The sequence below is a fragment of the Ipomoea nil genome, unplaced genomic scaffold, assembly GCF_001879475.1.
Source record: "Ipomoea nil cultivar Tokyo-kokei standard unplaced genomic scaffold, Asagao_1.1 scaffold2779, whole genome shotgun sequence".
In the NCBI taxonomy this organism is placed as follows: Eukaryota; Viridiplantae; Streptophyta; class Magnoliopsida; order Solanales; family Convolvulaceae; genus Ipomoea; species Ipomoea nil.
Genome location: NW_017619207.1, coordinates 2,054,260 through 2,066,539, shown reverse-complemented (window position 1 = coordinate 2,066,539; position 12,280 = coordinate 2,054,260).

Sequence of the window (12,280 nt, the reverse complement as noted above, 5' to 3'; positions counted from 1 at the left end):
CTGTCCTAATTGGGTGGAGCCGTCCAACTGTTCAGAATGCGGATGGAACCACTGGAGATAAGCCCATGGAGACTTAGACAGACGATGAAATGAATGCCTCTGATCTAAACAACAAAGCTTTGAACTCGATTGTAGGATCTCTGCATGGATATATTTTTACTCTTGCCACCGGGGTAAAAGAAGCTAAACATGTATGGGAAATTCTTGAAACCAGATTTGAGGGAACTAGTGATGTCAAGCAGTCAAAGCTACAAATGGTACTGTCAGAATTCGAAGCCCTTAGAATGAATGAAGAGGAAACCATTTCGACCTTTCACAGTCGGGTTCAGAATCTGATGAACAGAGCCTCAATTCTTGGTGAACCATTCACTGATGAGAGAGTAGTCAAAAAGATCATTCGATCTTTGCCTAAACGCTTCCGGATGAAAGTAACTGCTATTCAGGAACACACAGGTTGGGAAAAAAAGACTGTCGGAGAACTTATGGGAAGTTTACACACATATGAACTAGAAGTGCTTGCTGATGATGATCTTGCAAGCAACAGAAAAGGAAAGTCAGTGGCTTTTGTGGCTGAGGCTGATCGAGAATCTGACACAGACGACACAGATGATGAAACCTTGGCACTTCTAACCAAGAATTTCAAGAAAATATTAAAAGGTTTCAACAGAAAAAGTCAAGGTCAGTCCACCAGGACACAATACAAAGGCAATAACTCCTCATATCAGAAAGCTGAAACAACTCCTTTTTCACAGAACAATCAATCTCAGACTGGTCGAACAAGACAGAACAGAAACAGTTCCACAGATACAGGGAAGTCCCTCCACCGGTCAGTGCAGTGTAGAGAATGTGAAGGGTATGGACACATACAGGCTGAATGTGCAACGTATCTCAAGAGGAAAAAGGCTATGTCAGTAGCTACAATAAGCGATGATGAGGAGGAAATATCCAATGATCAGTCAAATGATAATGTGGGAAACTTTGTAGCCTTCTTTACAACTACAGACATTCAGTCAGACGGAAACCAATCAGATGAAGAATCTTACATATCAACTGATGATTTTGAAGAGAGACATACTCAACTTGAAATAGAATTTGCTAAACTTGTTGCAAGCTGGGAACAACTAGTGAAAGTCAATAAAAATCTGAATGACGAGCTGAAGCAAAAGGATGATCTTCTACAAAAACTGAATACAGACCTTGTCATAAAAGAAGATCTCATCACTCAGATAAGATCCAGAGAAGGAATACTGATAAAGGAATTGGAGGGTCTGAAGAAAAATATCCAGATGATGGACACCACATCAACCTTAGACAAGATCCTAGACTATGGCAGAAATCCTAATGATAAAAAGGGTCTAGGATTTGAACGAGGTGAACCTTCGAATAATGCACCTATGTTTGTTAAAGAGGGTATGTTTAAGACGCAGTTCACAGCTTTGAACAAGGACAATCATCTCGGTCAGTGCAGACAGTTGACAAGAGAAGGAGATATGACCAGACTGCAGATACTGACCTTGCCAAAGTAACCCATCAATCTCATTATTCAAGGTTCAAAAATAAGCTTGTCAAAGTTAGACAGTACATTCCCATTTGTCACTACTGTCAAACAAAAGGGCATACTCAGCCTGAATGTTATTTTTTCTACAGAGATCAAAGGAAGGAAAAATATCAGAACAAGACTATTACACCGTTTACCAGACAAGTTTGGGTCAGAATGTCAGAAGTTATATGCTACCCCACTGTAGTTCTGACTGCGTCTACAACTGAAGCTAGATGGTATTTCGACAGTGGGTGTTCTAGACATATGACTGGAAATGCAAAGTGTCTGATGACTGTTCAACCAAGCAGTGGAGCTGTAACATATGGAGATGGACAAAAAGGGAAAATAGTTGGGAAAGGTACCCCGAATGTACCTGGTTTTCCTCAATTAGAAGAAGTTCTGTTAGTCAGTGGGTTGAAACCTAATCTGATTAGCATCAGTCAGTTGTGTGATCAAAATTGGAATGTGTGCTTCGATCGTAACTGCTGCAGAGTTAGTGACAAAACAAACCAACTTGTTATGGAAGGAACCCGGTCCTCAGACAATTGTTATGTTTTGGCAAATGAAACTGCTTGTCACCTATCCAAATCTGATGAATAAAAACTCTGGCATAGACGTCTGGGTCATGTAAACTTCAGAGATATGGACAAGCTGATAAAACTGGAAGCTGTGAAAGGTGTCCCTAAGATCAGAATAGATCTGGAAAAAATTTGTGGTGCATGTGCCATTGGGAAACAAATCAGAACTCCGCACAAAGCAGTAAGAGGTATCACCACTGAGAAGTGTCTAGATCTTGTTCACATAGACGTCATGGGGCCAACACAGACTGAAAGTATTGGGGGAAAGAAATACATATTTGTGTGTGTAGATGATTACTCTCGATACAGCTGGGTATACTTTCTAAGAGAAAAATCAGAAGCATTCAAGGCCTTTAAAACTCTGTGCATAAGAGTTCAGAAGGAAAAGAATGAGTCTATAATAAAAGTTCAGAGACTGAGAAGTGATCATGGAAAAGAATTTGAGAATTCACTATATTCAGATTTCTGCTCCGAGCACGGTATATCACATGAGTTCTCAGCTCCTAGAACTGCTCAACAGAATGGTGTGGTGGAAAGAAAGAATCGAACATTACAAGAAATGGCTAGAGTTATGCTACATGCCTCTCATCTGCCGCAACGCTTCTGGGCTGAAGCAGTACACACAGCCTGTCATACTGTAAATAGGGTCTATCTTAGACCAGGAATGACCAAAACACCATATGAGATCGGGAAGGGAAAGAAGCCAAACCTGAAGTATTTTCATGTGTTCGGGACAAAGTGTTATGTGCTGGCTGATAGAGAACAAAGAGGGAAGTTTGAACCTAAGAGTGATGAGAGCATCTTCCTTGGATACTCTCCAAACAGTCGTGCCTACAGAGTCTACAACAAGAGAACTCAATCTGTGATGGAATCAGTAAATGTGGTTATAGATGACTGTCCAGAAGAATCAGTAGACACAACAGAGACAGATCCAGTGACAAAGCTTTCTCTCAGTGAACTAAATACTGCAGACAGCAACAGTCTATCCAAATCACAAGAATCCTCAGATGAAGATCAAGAAAGTTCGAAACAGGAGACAACTCTCATAAATGATACAGGTAAAGACAAACCCACCAGAACTCAGAAAAATCACCCATCAGATAACATCATTGGTGATCCAACAGATGGGATGAAGACCAGGAGCAGAATAAGAAATAATCTGATAGAAATATCTGGGTCTGCTTGCTATACCTCAAAGATAGAACCCAGGAATGTAAAAGAAGCTTTACAGGATGATCTGTGGATCAAGGCAATGTAGGAGGAGCTACATCAGTTTGATCGAAATCATGTTTGGGATCTAGTTTCAAGACCTGATGGTGTCAACATAATAAGAACAAAATGGATCTTCAAAAACAAAACTGATGAAGCTGGAAACATTGCAAGGAACAAAGCTCGGTTAGTGGCGCAAGGGTACACTCAGATAGAAGGGATTGACTATGATGAGACATTTGCTCCTGTGGCTAAACTAGAGTCAATCAGAATTCTGCTAGCTGTTGCATGCATTCTGGGATTTACACTGTTTCAGATGGATGTCAAGATAGCGTTTCTGAACGGGTACCTGCATGAAGATATCTATGTGGCGCAACCTAAGGGATTTGAAGATCCAGAGCATCCATCACATGTCTACAAGCTTAGAAAGGCTCTCTATGGTCTTAAACAAGCCCCATGGGTATTGTATGAACGACTGACTTTGTATCTGCTACAGCATGGTTATAAACGAGGGAGTGTTGACAAAACTTTATTCGTGAAAACTACTGGAAGTCATGTCACCATTGCTCAGATCTATGTGGATGACATTGTGTTTGGATCAACTCTACAGAAATACACAGATGAGTTAGTAAAAGTTATGAAGGAAGAATTTGAGATGTCAATGGTTGGTCAACTGACATACTTTCTAGGACTGCAAGTTAAGCAAAGTTCTGAAGGGTACTTTATCTCACAAGAGAAATATGCTAAGAATTTGGTCAAGAAGTTTGATCTGGAATCATGTAAACCATCCAGGACACCGATCTCCACCTCCACAAAAGTATCCAAAGATGACACTGGTGTATCGGTGGATAACACAGTCTACCGAAGCCTGATAGGAAGTCTACTGTACTTGACGGCTAGTCGACCAGACATAATGTTTAGTGTTGGAATATGTGCAAGGTATCAATCTGATCCAAAGGAATCACACCTCATAGCGACTAAAAGAATTCTGAAATATATAAAAGGAACGATTCAGTATGGTCTATGGTACTCCAAGGACAGTGAACTGAGTTTAATTGCATACTGCGATGCTGACTGGGCAGAGAACATTGATGACCGTAAGAGTACATCTGGTGGTTGCTTCTTTGTTGGTAAGAACTTGGTGTCATGGCTGAGTAAGAAACAGAACTCAATTTCCTTAAGTACTGCAGAGGCAGAATACATAGCTGCTGGTGGATGCTGTACTCAGTTAGTATGGATGAAACAGATGTTATTAGACTATGGCCTTACTCAAGGAATTATGACACTCTATTGTGACAATGTCAGTGCTATTAATATCTCAAAAAATCCAGTTCAACACTCCAGAACAAAGCATATTGATATAAGGCATCACTACATCAGAGATCTGGTAGAATCAAAGGAGATTGAATTGGAATATATTCAAACAGAGAAACAGTTGGCTGATATCCTGACTAAGCCCCTAGACGCAAACCGATTTGAAATTCTCAGATCTGCTCTGGGAATTTGCAGAATTGACTAATAGGGTAGATCGTCAATCAGAAGGAGATTGCAAGGTTTACGTATTCTGGTCAAATTTCAGTTTTGACTTCCTTTTAAAACTCCCTTCATTTTTGTTAAGAGAATATCTTAACCTAAATTACCATAAAATTAATTAGGTTTTTTTTTTTTTTCAAATTTGAAATATGCCTAGCATCCGTTTCTTGCCTAAAAAGGAGGTATACCGTTGCGTCAATCACATCAGCTCTGCATGTATTCTGACTAGCTGCATTTATTGGGGTTCTTCTCCATTGGGCTTATAATCGAGTATCGAGTAAGTCTTGAGAGAACACACAAGAGACTCTCTCTGCACACAGACTGTATTCTCCTTAATCTCCTGTCTAGGGTTTACTTCTTCGTCTTCTCGAATCTCTCATCAATGGCGGATGCAGTTCGTAATATGATCATCAAGCTTGGAAGAAATGTGCATTCACAAGAAACAGCCACCAAACATGTCAAAACCTTGCTTATGTTGGCTATGAAGAAAAAATTGAAGCTTGATCCCATTCTCCGAGATGAAATCATTGTCACTGTACTGTCCGATTATCCAGAGTTTTATGCAGACTGGTCAGACGATGACACCAGTGAACTATTGCTGTTGGCCTCCGAAGCAGGTGATGACATTTATCCGGCATCTATTCCAGAACCCTCGGATGGAAATCGCGATGGGGCGTTCCTCCATTACTTTGCTCAAAGAGCCCTTGAGTTTGAAGAAATCTCCAGTCGTCAAGAAATTGCTCAACCCCTGTGTCTTCAGGCTGCTTAGAATGAAGCCAGGCATCGTATTGAGATTCTGCTAAACAGGTCAAATTCCTCTGACTCTCCTATAGAAATTTCACCTGATAAACCTGAGAATCTAGTGTCTAATGCTGCCCCATCTATTGTTCATGTTGATTCTGAGAATGTGCCTGCTTTAGTCTCTAAGATGTCATCTATATCTGTTGATCCTCCTTGCTTACCTGTTGTGAAGTCTGATCCCTTGAATAGTGAGTCGCTTAAAGCATCTGTAGAGGAAGACAAACCGATTGATGAGCCAAACAATCTAAGTTTGGTTGTGTTTGAGTCTGATAATATTTCTCTATCTCCTGCTGTTGTTGCTAATGTCCAATAAGAAGTCGATTCCTCTGTTCATCCCTCTGATATGCCTGCTGCTATTGAGAATGTGCAATCCTCAAGCCCCCGTGAACCCAAGAAAATGGTTGGCATTCCATTCTACACCTCTTCATCTTTGGCGGAGAGTCTTGATCATGTTAGGCATTTTGCTGGTTTTCCTGCTGCCTCCATTCCAGAACCCTACAGAGTGATTCACCCTTCTGAATCCTCAAGTGAAGATGAAAAAATTCTGGCTGAAGTCTATGGCACACAAGCCCTTACATCTCAGGTCCCCTCTGTTGAGGCTACTGCTCATCCTGATTCCACCATGTTCAAAATACAAGAGGTCACTAATCTCCTTGGTGGTTCATCTGCTCATGTGTCTGATTTTAATAACTCTGTGTCTCCTGTCCACTCCCCATCCAAGGAGACAAGAAGGTCGAAAAGAAAGAATGTTCCTGTGAATGTTGTGGTTGAATCTGGTGAGGACACTGCTGATATAGATCAACCAAAGAAGAAAAGGAAGTCTAGTGAGTCTGCAAAACCTGAGACAAATCCTCCTGTTCAACAAGTCTTTAAGACTCTACGGTCTTCAGTTAAACAAAAAGGCCCTACGGTTGTTCAACCTGCTGCTGTACCTACATCATCTGCTAAAAAGGGTAAACCATCCACACGTTCCAGAGGTCGAAGCATAACTCCTGAAGTTCAACATGTTGAAGGGTCTGACACATCTGTTTACAAGCCTCAGTTTGTTTCTCCAGCTGCTCAAGGAAAATGTTCCACTATAGTCAGACGAGATCTTATTGTTCAACGATCTGTTGATGAGAATCAACTGAATTCTGTATGTGATATTCTACCACTGCTGAATGAAGTAGGGCTGCTGAAAACTGTCACAGCCATCTGCCCATACTCAAAGCTCCTCACGTATGAATTCTACTGTAATCTCAATGACGAGATTGACATCTTAACCGGGCCACGACCAATGCAAATTTTCATTAGAGGGAAGTGGTACATCTTTGGGCCTGACATGATCAACCAATACTATGGACTGACTGCTATGCAAGAAGAGGCAATTACAGACTGGAACTTGGTGGCCAAGACTCTAACGGTGGACAGATTGACACTTGGCCTACGGGTGACAAGGATTATCTGCAGAGCTCTCAACTCACATCCAGATATGTTATTCTGCATCGCTTCGCTCTTCACAACTGGCTCCCATCAGCTCACTTTCACACGGGTGGTAAGCACTTGGCTGGTTTCTTGTACCGAATTGGGACAAAGATGCCGATTGATCTGGGAAACTGGATTTACAACCACATCCTCACCATGATCCATCCACGAGAGAAGAAGGTAAGGCTACCCTTTCCGAATCTTATTTATGGCATTCTTACAACACAGGGTCTTGAGCCTATGCTGAGTGAAGTGATCAGTCCAACTCTGCTCTATACTGTTGATAAGCGTCTTCTGATTTGAGATCACATTCGCGATGTTATTCCGGTGACTGCCCCCTCTAATTCTGAAGTTGATACTGTGGCTGATGACTCGCCCCATGCCAAGGATCTTCATCTCTCCATTCAGTTAAAGGCACGGGTTTCTGAGCTTGAGACAGTTCACGTATAATTGCTAAACAACTGACTGGGGCCCGTACTGAGCTGGCAACCGTTCTTCTTCGTTTAAGCCTATCTGAATCTGCTGATGCTACTGAACCTGCAAAGTCCGACAGTGACGCTCCCTCCAATGCTAGACCTTTGGCTCTCATTGGCATAGAGGGGGGAGTAGTATGACCTCAGGGGGAGTTGTTTTTTGAGTACCTTCTGGCCCTGGCTGGCTGTTGTTTTTAGTGACACCACTTCTTATTTGAAGTATGTTCTTAGACTGTGTTTTAATCCAGCATGATATGTATGCTGTGTTTTGTTTTTGTTCTGTTATGTAATCAGATCAGACTAATGGGTTGTTCTTTATAATAACCTATCTTAGTTCTTTATGTTTTTGTCTATCTACATAGTCGAGTTGTTTTGCCAAATAATAGCCAAAGGGGGAGTTTGTTAGTGTTTTGAATTGTTCAAAAAACCCCATCTTATAATTGGCAATATTATTATGGCATACTAAGATAGGTTTAGCTTAGTGTCCGTTCAGCTCTACAGAAGACTAATCAACCAGAAGCAACAACAGAAGGACTGACACTGAAGATCTTATTTAAGAAGGTGTTTTCTTAAAAGCTGTATGCGGTTTACTGAAGACAGATTTGGAAGGAAGATCAGCGTATCTGCTTCGGAAAGGTATGGACCGAATCTTTAAGATTACATTCTTCAAATATTGTCCTACCATCTACAATCAAAGACAACTATGGAAGGAGTGTTCTATTGACGGATCTATAAGTACCATCACTCTAAGAGAAGTAGGGTTACGCCTTCAGTAAGAAGAAACACTCAACTTCTACTTTATGAGATTAGATCTTTGATTATCATGCATCTTCTCAATACAACATGTTCATGGTGATTAAGATGATGAACTTGAGAAGAATAACTGCTGCTTAAACGAAAGGACACTGTGATCACACTGTTGTGGGAACAACTGTTAAGATCGTCATTGAAGTCGACTGCATCAGAGTGGGCTCTCCAAGTGAAGGGACTTCATTGGACTTCTGTATGCATGGCTCTCCATCTTCAACAATCCACTAAACCTGTATAGACTGGGTATGTACCTTGTGTGGGGCACTTGGGTAAGATTATTGTATATCTACCCTTGTACATTGGATTATGATTTAGTGGATTGAACGCCTATGTGATTGTCCTCTAGACGTAGATACACACTGTATCGAACTGGGTAAACATTTTGTGTCTTTGGCTTTGTGTTGTTATCTTCTCTTTAAACTTCTCTATGATTTGTTATTACTGACTGACTTCATCGCTGAATCAGTCAGTCCATTACGTCAGTTGATTAATCCAGTTAATCTGTTTAAAAAGAGGAAATGCAAAATTACAAAAAATAAATAAAAATTCTAAACTCTTAAATAGTTTTGAAATATTAGTTTTGTATTTATTCTTGACCCAAATTTTTTATGCTTTAATATTTGTATTCTTTTCCTGAACTAGCTAGTATATATAATTCTAATTATTGTTTTATTTCTCTTCAAAAGGTGGTTTCTCATCTCATACTCTGATTATGAACTTTGAGGAAATAGAATTTCAAGAAAAGAATTTTAATGAAGATAGTTCTTTTTGGATATCTTAAACATATGTATAAAGTTTATTGATATCTATTCCGTTGGAATCAAAGTCACAGATGGAAATGGTAGGCCTTTGAGAAATGATCGAGATGTTATGGCTATGTTGATGGATCATGAACATGTTAATTGCATACATGTTTATATGGAAGTGGATCAAAATGCCCAACCTTTGAATTTTAAGATGCCAGAAGACAATCCAATGTTAGGTAACCTTATATATGGTTATTCATTATTTTAAAAGTTTTTTTTTTAAAAAAAAAAATTTAATTACCTGCGTACTTAATTACTTTTGTTTATGTTTATAGCTTCATGTGTCCCATCAAATCCAACAGTGAGAAATATTAAGATATTGGGTGATTTTAAGGTGAGCAAAAAGGTAAAAATATGTGGGACGGCCATTGGAGGGATTGAATAATCAAACACAATTCAATTATTTATTGCTATTTATGTGAACTTTGATAGGGAAGAAAACCTATAAGCTATCAGTAAATCTAAGACTGTGAAGATATATATATATATATATATATATATATATATATATATATATATATATATATATATATTTATTTATTTATTTATTTATAATTTAGATTACTAATTATCTTTTTTAGCTTGCTTTAGGAGTTCTATTTGTCATTAGAAGTCGTAGGTCACTATGTTGTGGCAAAGTATACTCCTATGAGTGAAGATGGTAAATTTGGTAAATCTGTGTTTGTTACATCTAACAAAATGGTTGAAAGTGAGTTATGCTTATTGTATAAAAGTAAAATTTTATATAACATTAAATATATCTTGTATACAAATATTGATTGCTTCACTGTATTTAATAGTTTCATCTCCAATAAAAGAAAAAAAAAAAAAAGGTTAACAGGGGAAAACAAGAACAAAAAAATAGTAGCATTGAAGAAAGGAGAAAATTTTGATATTGTATTCTACAACAATTATCTAGTGGGAAAAATCATCAATATTGGTAAAGACACTTAGGAAAAATTATGCGTGATCAAAATATTTGTCCAATGCAAGTGCTTTCATTGAAGGATATACAAACACAAAAAAGCAGCACATGTGGGAAGCAATAAAGGTATAAGTTAATAGTGTCAAACAATCAAAATATTTCTTTGCATTAGTTATTTAATATTTTTGTAAATATAATAATTATGTATTGACATTTATTAAAGGATTTTGTATTCCTCCAAATTGTTATGGGAATGTTTTGATAATCCCAATATTGAAATATATATCGTGATGATATCCTAGAGCATATGTGTACTTTGTGGACAAATTGGAGATCGCTTTTGAATGTAAAATTTGTGAGGCCTTGCAAATGTAAGATTGATGCTTTAAAATGTGTTCCACTTGGAGTAAATGTTGAAGATTGGGACTGGCTTGTCACTAACAAGTTTATGACAGAAAAGTTTCAGGTATGCTTGTATGGAAAGGGTGGATTTACATATTATAAAAAATATTTTTTATTTAAATAATTAGTTGCATTTGAAATTCATGCAGAAAATCAGTCAACGGAATACTAAGAATATGTCTGCATCAGATAAGGGAATGCTTCATCGCACAAGGAATAGGCCAATAGAGAAATCATATATGAAATGTACTAACTGTACTTGTGGTAGTTATCTGTAAAGTTCTTCACCTAGAATGACTTTTTGTTTTTTCAACTTATAGGGAGGTAAAGATTCACAACCACGCTTGGGAGTAGTTTTCTTAAAGACTAGATGCAAAAATGTAAAACTAAATGGGACCAAAAAAAAAATGTAAGTGTCATTATTTAGTCCCCTGCATAATCTTGTTTAGTTTTATCTTGATAGATTTTCATTTACTTTTGACTATTGAAAACTTTTTATAAGATAAAATTGTGAAGACTATTATGTTCAATCCATCACTTTCAAACCTTGAAGTTGCTGAAAAACATTTTGAACAGCAGCGCCACGGTCATGTATATAAGGGTAGAGTAAAGCGAAAATATTTTAATGACTCTAAACCTACTTATATCAAAGAGTTAGAGGCTAAGCTCCATGAGAATAATGAAGAAAACTATGACCTAAAGAGGCGCATGAATGTATTTGAAAGTAGGTTAATCCGAATAGAGAATGGAGATTCACCATCACTTAGAACTACAACTAGTGATGACATTCAACAAGTACATAAAGTTAATCGAGAGAAACATTTAGTTGTTGCTTATTATATAAAGAAATATAGAGTAACTAACTTATATTATTTTTGGCCTTCATTGTACAAAAAATGGTTAAATTTTTATCATCGCGTGATGCTTAGAACTCATAATATTAGCATTGTTTCTTTTGACTTTAGTATTAAGGTAAAATATAAATTTCTATTACTTTTATGAGTATACGTATATAAGTTGTGACTTTTGGGTTGGACTTTCATTTGGAAGGTTGTAAGTTCGAGCTTCAGTGGAGGCGTTATTGGCTCTTTGTGTTTCAGTAGGTTGAGAAAGTATATGAACAGATACTACAATGTAATAGAGCTAGTAGCATTCAAAAAAAAAAAGTTGTGACTTTTGAAAAAAAAATTGTTAGATGACTTGAAGGATCTAGGTGCATATCAAGTTGTTTATTATTATTATTATTATTATTATTATTATTATTATTATTATTATTATTATTATTATTATTATTATTTGTATTAGCATAAGGTTATTACCTCCTTTTGAATATTCTTATATTTTGCATTACAATGTAGGTTACTTCTACTTATTATTATAGCAACAATGTGTTTTTGGATGATGTAAGTTCACTTCATTTGTTTATATTGATACGGAATTTATTTTTCCTTTGCTCTGAATATTGATGCTTTTAGTTTAAAATTGCTATGGTTATGTTGTGTTGGAACTAGCTTCATGTCATTAAGTTGTCTCATGGACTATATATAGTTTATTAGCAGTTGCATTAGGGAGTAGTTGCTCTAAATTTTTCTTCATTTAAAGTTTGTTGATTTTTTTTCTTAAATTATGGTTTTATAGATGCCTTTAGCTTGAATTGTGAGCTTTATTTGGTAATATGTAACTTGAATTACACACTACATTTTTCTTGGCCCTTCTTTCATCTCGTTGGGTTGGTTAAA